This window comes from Sardina pilchardus, chromosome 4, assembly GCF_963854185.1.
Source record: "Sardina pilchardus chromosome 4, fSarPil1.1, whole genome shotgun sequence".
NCBI classification, from domain to species: Eukaryota; Metazoa; Chordata; class Actinopteri; order Clupeiformes; family Clupeidae; genus Sardina; species Sardina pilchardus.
In genome coordinates, this window is record NC_084997.1 from 9,324,674 (window position 1) to 9,341,538 (window position 16,865).

At 44.1% G+C, this 16,865-nt stretch overlaps 1 pseudogene; it reads right to left on the minus strand.

Moving 5' to 3' along the window:
• LOC134077985 (zinc finger BED domain-containing protein 4-like) overlaps nt 1–14,991 on the minus strand; it is a 66,040-nt pseudogene extending 51,049 nt beyond the window's left edge.
• Between the last annotated feature and the right edge of the window lie 1,874 nt (nt 14,992–16,865).

The following is a 16,865-nucleotide window of genomic DNA, read 5'->3' on the forward strand; positions in this document are numbered from 1 at the left end:
AGTTGCTCCGCGTGATTTCCAGTGAGGCGGTTCCTGTTTTTGGTATAGATAGCGGAGATCTCACTAAAGACCCACTCGCTAGGTACATATGAGGGCGGTGAGCAGAGAAACTTTCTAGCCTCTTTGGACAGAAGCTTGCAACGGCCCTCATGTTGCTTCCACCACTGGAGAGGATCACCCCTACGTCTGTCAATTAAGGGCTCCATGAGGTATTCCCGTAACTCTTCATCAAGACTAGGCATGGTTGATGTCTCTCCAGTGTGTGGTCCCAACAGGGAACTGAACATCTATACGGCTGTCAGATGGTGGTGTGACATCTCTCCTCTGCTTTTTTTGGGCTGGTTGTTCTGCAGTGTCCTCTGCTTCAGCCACCTGCTTCACATCCACTTACTGTGCGGAAGTTTCGTCATCCCTTGCCTCCATTGAGGCACCCTCGACATCATCCTTGAGCCATTGCTTGGCCTTGGTTGATGTGTAATCAGAGGAAAAGGCATGATTCTTATAACATGGGTCTAGCAGACAAGCAAGAACGACATTTTTCATTTCTTCAAGTTTCGCAAAACCTCTTGCTGAGGCTTTCCCTCATAACCTGCCTTAGAGTTTTGATGCCCACATTCACACACGGGGTGATAGATGATGCAGAGGAACTACTGCTGCTCACCTCCAGAGTGACCTCCTCAATGGGAATCAGTGTTTGGATGCAAGGTCCCACTGGTGAGCATTTGGGACAGAAAAAAAACAGAATACTCCCCAGAATAGACAGACAAAGCTCTTTTCTGCTCTAGTGCCCTTTGCAGCATGCGGAGTGTGGAGTTCCACCTGGTTAGGACTGACTGAATCAACTGATGCTCTGGAAGGCAAAGGTCTTCTGAATTTTTCGTAAGCGGTCCTTGGCCAGGACAGAGTGTTGAAAATGTGTGACACGTCTTCACCATGGCAATTATGTCTTTCACAGCTCTTTCACATGCCAAGCCATCATTTACTACGAGCTGCAAAATATGAGCTGTGCAACTGAGGTCTGGAACATCAGCAAGCCTCATTCATTCCCTTTACCATGTTAGAGCCATTGTCACGAAGGACTAGAGCTACGCGGTCTGTGCCAATCTGCCATTCCTCAAGCATGTCAAGGAATTTCTCTCTGATAATACCCAGTATGGGATCCTTCCATCATCTTGGTGTTCAAAACAACCTGTTTTCTGACCCAGTCATTGTCGATGAAATGGCATGTCAAGCTCATCAGTGATTCTGTTGTTCCAGACCAGCAATGGAAAGCCAGCATTATCTGGCTGGCTAATGGCTTTTATCTTATGCACAACCTTATTATGGATTTCAGGTAACTTCTCAGTGCGATAAAACTTTTCACTTTTCAGTGCATATCGGGAATTAAGTGCAGCCACAACACGCTGAAAGCCAACATCAGAGACCACAGTAAATGGCTGGTTGTCGGTAACCATCATTTCTGTAATAAGTTGATCTGTGTTTTGATTTCTCATCTGAATTTTCCCATTTTCTTTGTCTTTGAAAGATGTCCACTACTGTGGGTTGGCATAAAGCTGATGATTCCTGCAGAGTTTCAGACTGCTGCTTCTTAGCAGATTCATATAATTCTTTGTGGTGATTCTTAAGATGAGACCACAGGTTTGAAGTATTGGCAGTTTTTGCCACTGTACCTCCAGTGCTGACAATGGCCGCGTTTCCCAAACATGTTAAGAAGCCCTTAACGCCAAGATCTTCTTTGGAGCGCTCTTAAGAACGCTGTGAAAGAAAAACGTGTTTCCCGAAGTCGCTCTTAGCTTAAGAAGATCTTTCACTAAGAAGGAAACGTAAGATCGAGCTGACCCACTCTTAACAGCCTTCTTAGCTATCAAATGCTCAGTGATCATAGCCTGCCGCTAGGGGCACCTAGATTTCTAGGCTTTAATGATCAAGCTGCGTCAGGGAAATGTATACTCCACTTATTTAAACAATAAAACAATTTTCAATGTTGCAATGCACTCGTGGCTGTGGACCACTGGCGCAAGAAACATAGACTTAAAAAAATAATAATATTGAATTACACGTTTAAGTTTTCAACATATCTGCATTTAGTTTATTGAGTTTATAATACTTCACATACAAAAAACATATATGAGTTTATAATACTTACAAAAACATACAATACTTCACATACAAAAAACATCAACAACCCTGTGGCATTCCACGGATATCAAGGAAACAGATGTAATTGAACTAAGAACCTAATCCAATGAGGCTTCACCTGCTACAGTACTCTAGGCGTTGCCAAAGTCTGCGATGTAAACGTCCGGTTTACATTAATGCATATGTGCACCCCACTCGCAGGCCACATGGGCTGGAGGGTTACATCTTCTCGGATATTAATAAAGTAGACTAGCCTACATCACATGCCTACTACCACACTATCTATAAGAGAGATGGGATGCGTCTTGCATGAGTTAAAATATGAATGGCCTGAGCTAATAAAAAATAGACCTAGGCTATATTGATAATCACCCTGTTTTATCAGTTAGTTTGAGTTTTTTGGCAGACGCAAGGAGCTGCGACCGCACAGCCCAGGCTGCAGAAGGGCGCAGCAAATTATCTTCAGAAACAATATTTTTAAGCTCACGATATTCACACCGGCCCAAAATAACGGCCCACCGGTAATCCTCCCGAATCTCCCGATTAGCCACTCAGGCCTGCACACACACACACACACACAAACACGCACGCACACACGACACATGCGTAGCCTAATTGCACCTGTAGGGGGAACACGGGGCGCTGTGTGACTTGTGCGCTTATAAAGGGGTGGGTGATCGATTTGCCTGGCATCGATTGATTCAGTTTCAGCACCACCGAGGTGAACAGCTCTCGTTAAGAGCTTCTTTCGAAGCTTCTTTGGTTTGATCTTAAGGTTCTCCTAAGAAGGCAGTTAAGAACGCTTTTGGGAAACACCCGTATCTTAGCGCTCCTTCTTAGCGATTCCTTCTTTGGAGCCTTCTTAAGTCCTTAAGAAAGATCGCGTTTGGGAAACGCGGCCAATGTCTTTACATGTATTGCAAACTGCCTTCCCTGTTGATGATGGATTGAAGTGGTCCCACACTGCACTTTTGGGCTGTGTCTTTCCTCTATCCATCTGCATTGAGAGATAATGAGACAGAGTTAGGCTAAATGGCATCACAGTACAGGCAATTGCAATGACAGCGACAGCTTTAGGAAAGGAATATTTGAGTTGGATGCAAAATCCTCTGAATCCATTTTCAGAAATAGCAAAAAAACGCCCAGTAGCCTGATGTCTATCAAACTGCAACTTTAATGTCATTATCAATTAAAAACAATTCAAAAGTTGGACTGATAATAAAGTTTGTCAAAATTAGATAGGCCAACATATTTCTGTATTGCAAATGGACTTTTGGATGGGATTTGCTTCTGAACTCATTCTAAATTCAATTGGTTATGTAGCCTACACATAACTTGCAACCTTAGCGTAGCCTAAATATTAAAACCTGTAGAATTCAGAGGTGCCTAGGCTACTGGTTATTAGTTGGCATTTATTTTCATAGGCTGGGCAGCGTGTCTGTCTGTGTGTGTGTAGGCTACCGTGTGTGAGTGTGCATGAAGAGGGTGGAGAGGCGAGAGAGAAAAAGAGAACTAGTTGGGATGACACTGGCATGTTTAATGTTCAAATAGCACTTCAAATAATAAAGTTACCTATTTATGTACAAAAGCAATGTGCTTTTAGGACATGAGACCGAGTCAGGTTATGACTTCCTGACAACTTATCACCTTCGGGGATTTATCATGAACGGCTTTACCACTGGCACATTTATTTCGCTAGTGAGTTTTAAATTCTCAATAAATAGCCTGTTGAGTTGGCTTATGCTAAACGGATAATTAGCCTGCACAACACTAACGTTACGTTTTGTTTCGGCTTCCCTTGACTAAAGGCTATCTCTCTCTATGGCTGCTATCCAACTCTCTTACACATTTACAAGCGTAGCATCGCCAAATGGGGATTTTAAAATTAACGACGTTAAGTTCAGCAAATGGTGAGACTGTTTGCTTTATGCACAGCATTACAGTTTCATTGGGACCGATCAGATGCTATTTCTGCTGCTGCCTTAGCCTGGCTACACAGGTGCAATGGGTCATTTTCACGACTAGATCATCGTGTAGAGGTTTGTGACTTATTGCAGTGACAGCAACATAGGCTGCTTACCTTCAAGTGAGCTCGTTCCCGTTGCTGGCAACACTGATCTCTCCGCCTCGAAACACTTTCACAGCGTTTAGTCTCCGGTGTTGATTGGCTGATTCCTTGTGCTTAACAAATCAGATGGTGTGGTGGGCGGGACATTGCTGTAGAGCTCAGAGTGATGAGTGCAGGCAGTGGAGGCCGTGTTAGGGACAGAACGGCTGCAAAATGTATGTTATCGGCTTATCGGTGGAAAAAATGGGCGATACCGATAACCATAAAAATGCAGAATATCGGCCTGGCCGTTTATCGGTCGATCCCTAGTCTTGATGTCACGGGTACGCTGGCGACTACGCCACTCCGTTTGGCATCTTTTGTCTTATATATCAATGTCTTGTGTGTAAAGAGCTTTAAGTTGCACTCTGTGCATGTTAAATGCCCTAAACAAATAAACTCACTTGACTTTACTTGACCGTTGTGAGTCGTGCAGGGTGCCCATGCACAGAGGTAATGGCGGTGGAGTGCATTACCTATGATTCTGTGGCATAAAACTGTAATAACAGTTCTTTTAGATCTATTGTTAGGAGCTGCTCTTTGCCAGGCTTAATAAAAGACTCTCCACTACCTTCCCATCTTGCAATTTAGAGAACAACGGAGTCTGTTTGTCCATTTCTTTTAGGTCTATGGACTTACCCAGTTTCAGCAAGTCTTCATTGCTTGCCCAGGATGTGTGAAACTTTAAACCGCTGCTGTATTCTTTCTTGAAGGGTAAAGATCAGTAGCTGGCAGAACTTGGATGAGGTTGGGAGGTGGTCAAGCTTCACAGTTAGGAGGGTTATAGTGGGCACCACCCATCCCATATGGACATCCATCTCTGTCTGCATTATGTTCAGTGCCTTGGAGGCTAGGCTCATGGTTGCAGCAGATTCAGTCAAGAAGCCAAGTTCTGCAGGGCTGAACCTGTCATAAAGCGATAGAAAATCATACAAATGGTCATGTGGAAATAAAATATGTAGCTGTAACATACACAGAAGTCTAATGTTGGCCCCAGTCGTGGCGCAACTGGCTGGGGCACCTGCACCGCACGCCGGCGACCAGGGTTCGATTCCCGCCCCATGGTCCTTTCCGGATCCCACCCTACTCTCTCTCCCACTCGTTTCCTGTCACCCTTCACTGCCCTGTCTGATTAAAGGCATAAAAGCCCAAAAAAATATCTTTAAAAAAAAAAAGAAGTCTAATGTTACTAAATATTACATTTGTTATTGCTGCATATCTTCACTAGCCTAGAAATCTAGACGCACCCTAGCGGCCAAACATATATTTGCCTAGCGGGATGGTCTAGGGTTGAGGCCAAGCCTGCGTTCGACTCCAGGCCAGCCTATCCAATCAGAACGCTCTATCTGTGTACAGAGTCCTTGAGCCCGCCTTAACTCACCTTCGGCTTCCGATATTGACGCCAGGGGGCTGGACCATGCGTCCTCGTTCGACGAGTTGGGTGTGAGACCGTGTTGCACAACCATAGAGAAAAACGAAAGATGGATGAGGATAACAAAGTGCGCTCGTTTGAATCGGCTTTGGAAGAGTTAGACTTGGGCTTTTCTTTGAAGGTTGAGCACGCAGTAAGAAGCACTCAAGTCCTTCGTTTTGAAGAAGGATGCATTTGCCATTTTGCCGACCGGCTACGATTGGTCGCAAATGCTGGCCTATTATGTGCAGAGGCAGTTTGAAAGACAACTGTTCATCCCACCCATAGGCTTCAGCTCTGTGAATGGTCAGACCCCAGACTATACATTTCTGTATAGTTTGGCTTGCCAGGCTATATCTTCGCCTCAATATAGTCCCGAGTCAATATCTACCTATGAAATCACCTCATCTTAATCTGCACTACCATTTGTGAATACGCAGGCCACAATAAGTAATTAGGGATATTTTTGTTGTTGTTGGCTCACTTTTACTCACAACGCAAGAGCTACCAATCATCTCTGCGCTTTCTATTTCAGTGGGCGGTCACCCCAATAAAACTTTGACGAAAAGCCATCCAGAAGTCTGTGGTTGCTGGGATATATTCAATGATCTATATCACTGTCTTAACTCTGGCTTTCATTTCCATTTCACTTTGTCTCCGACCGTTGTTTCTGGACAGCGCTGTGTAGTTTGGCACGGTATGCTGCACTAAAGTTGTGAATCTTGGTTGGTCCACAACTCCGAAGGGATGAAAATCCTGAACAACAAAGTTGATTACTGCGCAATCCGTGCTCTTACGTGAGGATTTGGTGTCCTCCTGTTTCTGCTGCTTACTTGTTGACACTCTATACTCAAACATGGGCATCTCTGTCTCAGCTCTCTCCTGGTTTGAATCCTACCTCACAGGACGCTCTTTTAAAGTATCGTGGCTTGGACAGCTGTCCGCACCTCACTTCCTCTCCACAGGGGTCCCCCAGGGCTCAGTCCCGGGCCCCCTTCTCTTTGCTATCTACACCACCTCCGTGGGACAGATCATCCGCTCGCATGGCTTCTCATACCACTGCTATGCTGATGACACACAGCTTTATCTGTCCTTTCCACCTGATGACTAGCCTGGGTGCAGCTGAACTTTAGCCCTGCCAACATCATTTGCCGGCAGGAAGTTCGGTCTGGCATTTCTCCGTTGGACTTGCACTATGCTCTGTACAGACCTGTACGGACCAATCAAATTGTCAGGACGGGCTTAACGTGATGATGGGACAGATAAACAACAGTTGAAGCTCAACTTAGGTTGATTTTGATTGCAACAGAAACGCTGTGGCTATAAATGCATATTATGTCCATGCAGTTTGGCCTTTCGTTTAGCTTACTACACAAAAGGGAGGTAAAAGGTCATCAAGGTAAAACAGCATGTTTGTGTGATGTTGTTCCCATTTGTCTGAAATGTCTGTTTGCTCGTTGGGTTAACGACACCCTTCCCCTAGCCTGGCACGCCCTCCCAGTGACGCAACGCCTTCAAGCTTTTGCTGCTGGTCTGGTCAACTGCTCATTGAGAAGGATTTCTGAGTTCCCGAAATCTGCGGAACTGCCCCCTTTGGTCGAGAACCAATCAACTTTGAGCAGCTCCAACGGCTCTGGGTAGAGGCGTGTTCAAGGCAGCGGAAAGAGTGTTGTTATTGGTTTAAACTCGGCAATCCGCTTTCTGACATCTACCAGTAGCAAACCGAGGCACTTAAAGGAGGCGGGTCAACCAGCGCTGGCAAGAAACCGTGTTAGCACAGGCTGTTGGTCAGACTAAAGTCTCGCAGAGCCTTTGAAAGTCGATGGTAATCAGGCTACCCTTCCCCAGCTGTTTATTGCATGTTCATATACGGTTTGAAGGAATAGAGATTGAGAACGTAACGTAAAACGCAACGCATTTTGGGAGTAGGTGGCCCAAAACTTAAGTTGTTTTACTGACGTGCGGGAATAACGAAGTGCAGTTGTTGAAATGCCGTTTACCTGCTGTGTTATAAAATTCAATAGAGTAACATGAAGCTTATCTTTTATCATTTTCCAGCGTGGAAAAATAATAGTACACGCCATGTTTCAGAGGTGACAAAAATGCGAGGAATGGCATGGATAGCAGCAGTAAGGAAGCGCAAGATTATGTTCTGTTTTTCACACAATTTTTTCACGCTTAGTTTTCATTATTATCATGCCAGATCATAGACCCAGACCCACTAGTTTACATGGGCTGGCATCAGGCGAGCCAAACCTACCCATAATTCTTTGTGTTTTGATGACATTGGTCAGATGTCTTAGCGATCTCTATTATTTTTTAAAACGAAGAAGGGGAAATGTTTTCCAAATAGCCTACCCTTCTACATATTTCGTTGGCTTAGATTTCGCTATCAGGTGTTGTACAAGATAGATACTGACAGCGCAATAACTTTTTAAAAAAGAACAGAAGATATAGCCTACGTTATTGGCTATTATGTTGCTCTGCTTGGTCATGTCTATCCAATGAGTGCAGAGTGCAAGATGCTACCCAACTCCTGGTACAGGCAATAGTCATCTCACGACTTGACTGCTGTAATGCCCTCCTGACAGGTCTCCCAGCCTGCGCTGTGAAACCCCTTCAAATGATCCAGAATGCAGCAGCACGCCTGTGATGAAGTCTACCTTTTTCAGTTAAGGTAGCTGGCAAAAAACAAACCAGTCCATCAGAGACAGCACTTTGAAACAGTAATCCACGCCTTTGAGACCACCCGGCTGGATTACTGCAATGCACTTTATATGGGGGTTAGTGGGTCCTCCATTGCTCGTCTGCAACTAGTCCAAAATGCTGCTGCTCGTCTTTTAACTAACACAAGAAAGTATGACCACATTTCACCTATTTTAGCCTCACTCCATTGGCTGCCTGTTCATTTTAGGATTCATTTTAAACGTCTGTTGTTTGCTTTTACAGCCTTCAATGGCCTGGCCCCACCGTACCTCTCCGAGCTGCTACACCCCTACATTCCCAGCCGTTTTCTCAGGTCAGATGACCAGCTGCCCCTGAAAGTGCCTAAAACTAGGCTTAAATCTAGCCTGATTTCCTAGCTTAAATCCAGAGGAGAATGAGCTTTTGCTGTTGCAGCCCCAAAACTGGCTTTTGATACTAGGTAGCGTGGTTGGTGTGAGGTAAATGTGTTGTGGGCAGCAGGGTGGGAATTTCGTCATTTTAGGGGCAAGGCCATTTGGCCTTCACCTTCTTTTTTTTAGGGGCACCAAGGCCACATGACAGGGCACAAAGGCCACTGAGTAAAATTCGATGGTTTTACATTTCAGGGTTATCTCGACACAAATACATAGACCCGCTAGCCGCTGTAGGCTTTGAGAAACACTGACGCAGCCTCAAACTTCTTTAAGTTGAGGCCCAATCATGGCAGACTTTGGGGTCATAGGGCCCACCTACACATACCTCACCCCACCCCTCATCAAATCATCATTATGATTATCATATCACTATTAGTATTATGCTATATTGTTAAACATGCACTTTCACTTCAAAGCAGTCAATATTTGTGCCAAAATTGTTTACAAAAAGTTTGTGAAAACTATGCTCATCAGGGGTCTGCTTTAGGCTACTAATGTAAGATAGGCTATATATAATTACAATAGTTCATTCTTTGGCATGTTTGCATGAGAGATACTTCTGAAAACAACAGCAAATATGGGTGCTATTGTTTTGGGATGTTTCCCTCGTGCAAGCATCATAAGCCGTTTTCAGACAGGTTTCTGCACATTCTGCGATAATTTACCTGCCGCATTTCTGACGATAGCGGACATTCAGACATGACGCATAGGGTATTTGCTGAAAGCAAAAGTCCGTGAACATTGCGAAAATACACCGCTGTCTGAAAACGGCTACACTCTGGTAGGCAAATGGAGAAATAAAATGATATGGTTTATAATGAAATTTCATTTGAATGCCTGAATGTAAGAAAACACAATACCAACGTTTGTCTATGGTAAACGGCCGTGCAGATAGGCGTAAATCTGGAAATCTTTAAATGAAAGACTAAGGCTACACTCTTCTGACCATGTTATATTCAAATTTGACTACCGGTAAACAATAGTCAATGCTAAACAATGTTTGCCCTGTTTGTATGGAAGTTGCGGGAATCCACGTTGCTCTATTAAATGTTGTTAAATAATTAAATAGCCTTCCGACAGGTTGAAGCAGAGCTTTGACACTAATGTTATCATGTAGTTTCAGTTTCTGTCACGCAAACGCGCACACACATGCATTCAATGAAAGCTCATACCACCACTTAATCGTATGGCTCTATATTTAATCACATCGAATTAGCTAGCATTTCCTCCTGATTGCAGTAACATTTGCTTTCTTTTTCTGTCGGTTCGCGATTGCGTGATCAATTGCGCAGCAAATTATCAGGTGAAGCACGGACCTAATTTCACTCAAAGAGCAAAGAGCGTTCCGTATCAGTTCAATACCGGAACAAGACTTTTATGTGTCAAATACGGGACGATTCCGTATTACACTGAATGGTTGGCAACCCTAAGTCAGGGGCATAAAGGCCACTGTGGCCGTACGATGGGTTTTTTTTTCCACGGGGCATCAAGGCCAAAGTGTAGGGCAACGGCGGCCATGGCCGCGTGGCCTTGGCATAATTCCCACCCTTGTGGGCAGTGCACTTTATTTATTTATTTATTTATTTATTCTGATTTGATTTCACTTACTTTCGATTTGTTATTTTTGTTTTATTTTATAACGCTATCCTATTTGACTACTTTCTTATTTTATCCTACCCTCTTTTTATCTTTTTTTATTTGATTACTTTTACTTCACTCTAAGTTGTATCTCTTTTATCCTACTGTTGTCCTCATTTTTGTGGTGTACAGCACTTGGAAACCTTGTGTTTGTTAAATTGTGCTATATAAATAAAGTGGATTTGATTGAATTGGACGCCTGGTCTACAACCAACCCAAAAGGGCGCATGTCACCCCATTGCTCATCCAGCTACACTGGCTACCGTTGGCCGCCTGCACCAAATTCAAGACTTTAAAGCTTGCCTACAAAGTACTCTCCGGCTCTGCTCCCACCTATTTGAATGCCCTCATACAGGCATATGCTACCACACGACTGCTGCGCTCCTCAGCCGAGCGATGTCTAGCTCTAGCTAGAGTAGGGACATCCCCCGCCATCTTCAAAAAATGTCTGACAACCCAGCTCTTCAGAGAACATCTCCTCTCATGGCACTACTACAGACAATTGCACTCATTGATGCACTTATTGTGGATCTGTTTCGACCTCACTCTGACCGTCACTACGGTCTAAAAAGGAATGATCACCTTCGTTCTGCCTATCACCGAGACCATATGTCAAAATAGTCATGTCCATGACCTCCGGAAGCAGAACGACTTGCGTTAATAAATAGCAGAGAATGCTCCCGGGTCAGTCTCCTATCCCTGAACGCCTCAGAATGGTCAGAGCGACAAGGATAGTGACGGTCATCCCTCGGTCTCACAGATCCATAGTTACATTCGTAACCTACGTTTTTAATTACATTCCATGTAAATACAATGTACTGTTATTAACAAATGCCGTGTCTATGCAGGTGGCTTAGTGGGACAGAGATAAAGCCAGGATTCTCTCCTTCTGTATTTAACATGCTGGCCAGTCGAGTCAGTGACATGACCCAACAGGAAAAACTTTGCGTCGTCACAATTGATGAAATGAGCTTCAGATCAGGCTTATCATATAACATCAGTACCGACAGTGTGGAGGGGTTTGAGAACTTTGGCTCACAGAGAAAGACTGGACGTACAGCCAACCACGCATTAGTCTTCATGGTTAGAGGGTTGACAGGGAGGTGGAAGCAGCCCATTGGGTATTTTCTTTCAAAAGATGCTATTCCAGCTCACATCTAAGAAGCTCTACTGAAAGAGTGTGTAGACAATCTTAGAGCAATAGGCCTAATACCTACCATCATGGTTTGTGACCAGGGAACAAATAACATGTCTCTTTTCAAAAAGGTAGGCATCACCTCTTACCATCCTTACTTCTGCTATTCGATCTTTGCTCTCCATGATCCACCTCACCTACTTAAAAACTCTAGGTCAAATTTTTCGAATTCGACTCTCAATTACCCATTAGGAAAGCCCCTAAACTAACCGAACTACACTTCCAGCTAAACAGTTTCTCTAAAATGCTGAAACCAGAAATAGCGTGCAGTTAACTCTCACTCCCATTTTCTGAGAAGTCCAGCCCATAAAAGGTGGTGCCATCTCTGGGTGTGACCAGTCAGGAAGGACAAAGTGCACCAGGATATTCTACACACCAAAGTCAAGAGAGCACTTATTTTGCTGTTGATCATTTAACTTACACTGAGTGACCAGCAAAATAGCACAGAGACAAACACATAAGTCACTACCTGTAGTTATCCTAAATTTTTCAACAACTTTTTTTATATGTCACTGTAGATTCTGTGTATTCTGGATTTGCTTTAGTGGTCTATTATTAGGTTAAAAAGGGATTTGTCCATTTTGTAGCCTTAATTTATCTATTTATTGAAAGGCTTTACAACATGGAACAACGCCAAAGTGTCGAAACAAACACAAAAAGATATTACCTCAAGAAAAGTAGTATGATCAGTGACTGTAAAGTGTAGAGTAGCGACATTTGGTTTCAGTCACTCACTAGCAAGCGTTTATTTACATTGTGTTTAGGAGTCTTGGACATGTGCACAGACTTGTTTCACATGGAATGCAAATGTGTGGACCAGGACAGCCAAATGCAAAAAGACTAGCAAAGCACTGCTCTATTTCTGCAATGAAAGGTACTAGTGTATCCATCTGGAGACGACAGTGCCATGTTTACGTCCGGCTACTTGGACCCACACCAACCACACTGTGAGTCCAAAAAGCTCCTCTTTTCCAAAACATAAAGGATGACACACCATGACCACCAATCGGACTTGAGTTCATCTCACACCCCTGTAGCCCTGTTTCTTGTTTCTTTTTTGGCTCATTTGCTGCTCGTCTCATTATAATGGATGAGGCAGGAGACACAACACAGCTAATAGTTCTGCTAATAGTACTGTATACCAGTCCTAAGCACTCTCTGTAAAATCCTGAGCTAAACAACACATGAACATGAACTGTAAATGTCCCGAGTGTGGTGTGGTGCTTGTTGGACTCACGCTATGTGTCGCTGCCCTGACCGTTCGTTGTGATTATTTATAAGATTATACTGTCCTGTCCACTCATGCTGTCCTGTCCACTCATACTGTCCTGCTTTTTCAAGGTACGTTGTGATTATTGTGATAAGATTGTGCTTGAGATTGCATCAGTAGCCATCCTCGGTGGCTGGACCCTCTCTGATGTCTTCACATGCTTTTTACTATAGAATGTTGCCAGCCTAGAGTGTGTGTGTGTGTGTGTGTGTGTGTGTGTGTGTGTGTGTGTGTGTGTGTGTGTGTGTGTCTTCAGTAGAGCATTGCGTTCCAGTGGATTCAGAGTAACAACAATATTGCACCTTTCTCTAAAATGAGTTACGTGTTAACAAAGCTGCCCAAGTGTTACCCCACTGTGGCAGCAGGCCTCACACTTATGTTGCCGTGGGGAAACTGCCAGGTGAAGTAGCCTACACTGCTGAATTTGTAGAGCGCGTTGACAGCATGTTCGATGCTTGAACAGCTAGCCTGACTCTCGCCAGACCCTTGTAGTTCCGCCATGCTCCACCAGAGGCGTTTCGCTGAGCTCCAAGGGTCTGGGCTCGAGGGCAATGCAAACTCCTTCAAGGGAGCAAACAATAATAAACCAATTAGGTGCGCCGAAGCGAGCGTTTGATTCAAACAACAATGGTGGTACGCAGCGAGGAGGCTTGTGCTGACATTGATTCTGCTATTTCTACCATTTTCAATCTATTGAGTATTCATTCTTTAAAAGATGAACAGAGTATGGTTTTGAAGGCATTTATTGGTGGCAAGGATGTTTTCACTCTTCTTTCGACCGGGTTTGGCAAAGAGCTTGAAGTAGCTTAGCACGTCATTAAAGATAACGGACAAGTGATCAAATCACATGCAAGGATTTTTTTACAAGGCCCCGCCTTCAGAATTACATCTCCTATCGAGAAGTCAGGTTATTGAACAGCCACTTCAACAGAGACACAAAAGTCCTCAGACGTCCACTCGGCTAATTCTTGCCACCTCAAATTTCTGGAGGAATGCGTCCCTGTACTGAAGGGCCTAGAGGTAGTGGGGGCTAGAACAGTCCATTTTGTCAAAGGCTGGTTGCTGACAATAGCCTGTGTCAGGCAGCTGTGGGACCACCTCCAAACTGCCTGCAACTACAGTACTTATTCACAGGAAAGCTTAATGGAATATTTCGGTATTTTACACTTTAAAACCAGATAGTGTACAAGGTATGAGATGAAGTTCTCCTGTAAAATATGAGGAAGCAGGGGAGAAAAGGAAGAAGGATGGAGCCAGATTTTTCTGGTCCATATGTAATTCAAGAGCTACGCAGCAAGCTGGTCACACTGCAAAACTCTAATGGTGTAACTCTGAAAAAAACAAATACAACATGGACCACATAAAGCCATAAAGGAGGAGCCAAACAGTCGTTGAACCACCTACAGGACCATGATGGCACAGAGGTAAATGTCATACCTGTGTAAGCTACAGAACAGTGTTTCATGCAAGTTAAAAGAAACAAAACCATATGACCATACCATAGTAATTGCACCCCGTGTATTAATCTCATACCTGAAGAAATTTTGCGGAAGTTACGGTAGCTCCTCTATCAACTTTATCAACTTTGTTTCAATCCAACAACATTTGTAGTAACATCCCTAGATACAACCTACAGTAATACTGTACATGTTTCATGACTTTGTGACAAATAATCGACTTTTTATGTTGAAGCATCAAGGTTCTGTGCTGCATCCCTTGGAGGTGAATGTTGAAGGTGTGATTTCTTCTTACTTCAACTTGGTTAAAATCTGTCAACTTTAGTAGCACTGCTAATTCGAGCATTTGTTTCAGGGACAACACTGTGTGGACCACCAGCAGCTGCCACAGCTCCACCACCAACACCACCAGCAGCTGCCACTGATCCACCAACACCAGCAGCTGCCACAGCTCCAACACCAGCAGCTGCCACAGCTCCAACACCAGCAGCTGCCACAGCTCCAACACCAACAGCTGCCACAGCTCCACCAACACCACCAGCAGCTGCCACTGCTCTACCACCAACACCACCAGCAACTGCCACAGCTCCACCAACTGCAGATCTTTGTGGGCTAGACTGTTGTAGACTGGCTCATTTAAGCCACCTGTTCCCATCAGTCACAGACTTACAGGTGCATGTTCTCTGTGTGACTGGTAGATCAAAGGCACTACATGTTCCAAGATTGTCCATGCTCCGCCTTCACCTGGGGGGCATTACATTTAGTGTTAGTCCTGTCACTGGGACGGTGCCATTTGAAAATTGGGGTGTATGTGACGGGTAGATCAAATGCACTACATGTCCCAAGATCCTTGTCCATGCTCCGCCTTCACCTGGCTGCGAGGCTGACCGGACATAGTGCGCTTGGGGTTGTTTTAAATTAATGAGCCCGCGAAGACCACCTGTGCTGCCGTGTTGTCTTGTCTGTGGAATTGTTTGGTGGCGGCTTCCTCGTGGCTGTCTCTTTGAGAGCTCCTGCTGTGCTGTTCGTTAGGTTACAGCGAACAAGTCATTGGTATGTGTTATTTTTATCAGAGCGCTCAATATGTGCTCTTTATAGCATTCTGTTCATTATTAGTATTTAGGAATTTGTTGTCGCTTATCTCTGAGGCTACCGATTTAGCAGTGTAGCACCTTATTCCACTTTGTATTATGTTTACAGCTCAACTGGGCATTGTGCGTGGGTTTTTCAGTAGCGCGCTTCTGTGTGGTTTTGCCGGTAGCGCACCTCATCGTTGCAGCCTGTCTTATGGTGGGGATCGCTTATTTCCTGAACCTGGTAGGCATTCACTTTGAATGTGTTTCTGTGAATGTATTTCTTTGCCTAAGTCACATAAGATGTTCATTGTAATTATTGAATGGTTTTATGGCCTGTGCTTGACTTGGGTTTATTCTGATTTTGGGGTTATCATGCCGTTTTCTATATAAAATGCACTTCTCTTACTGGTGGCATAAGAGATTTTTAGAAAATGCTTCTTGCACAGGCTCTTAGTGGAAATGTGTTTAATCTATGTATGTTCATGTAGTGCTTTGCTGGTTTATTTCAGGAGAGTTGCTGTTTCTCTTCTCGCGCCCTCGTATACCAGCATAGAGCGGTTAATCACTGTTTTCCCCTCGCAATTAAAGTACATTCGTAACAGGTGCCCACAATTTGTTATTTTGTTTAGTTTGAACTTTGTATGTTTTGTTTGTTATTTTCTTGGTATAGCTCTATGGTAGCCGCGCTGCTCCCTCTGTTGCGGGCTGAGTTACTTGCCCGTGACACCCAGACCTGAACCCCTTAGCAACTTCCCCCAGCCCTTAGGCTAATCATAGTGTGTGAGTGTGCAATTGTCAGTTGTCCATTTCGGGGTGTATTGCACTATTGATTGTATTGAAGAGTTTATGAATGCCCATGTTGGGGTGTATCACACTATGTTGGTTTTTTGTGTGTATTTAAAAGACTGGGTTGTGTGTGAATTGCTTTGATATAGGCCCTCCCCTCCCCCCTGGTGCTCAGTCTGGGTGTTACGCCCTTCTGCCTTCACTAGATGGTGTATGGCCTAATACTCGCAACCATTTCTTAGCAGTAGCCATCTAGAGAGCTTTCCCCCCTCCCCCTTCTCCCCTTTTGGGTGGTGTTCCTCTAGCCTGCCACTAGGGTGGGAAATGCCCTTTTGTTATTTTGTTTGGACTAGAATGTTTATGGTGGGTGCCTGTTGCTATGTAACTTATGTAATAAAAGAGAAAAAAAACCTGGAACCTTGAAACCACAGTGTTGGTAAATAAAATCTATTTTTGTATTTTTGTAAACTCAGCCTCTGTCTAGTCATTAAGTTGTCTACCTTATGCGGGATATTATTCACAAATTGACCACAAGGTTACAATTGGCGCTGGCGAGCAGGGTTACAGAGGCTGATTATATCCAGTTAGTTTTTTTTCTCTATTCTTGAATTTAGAACTTGATTGCAATTGGGGGGAAAACAGTGGTTAAGCCGCAGGAAGAACATCG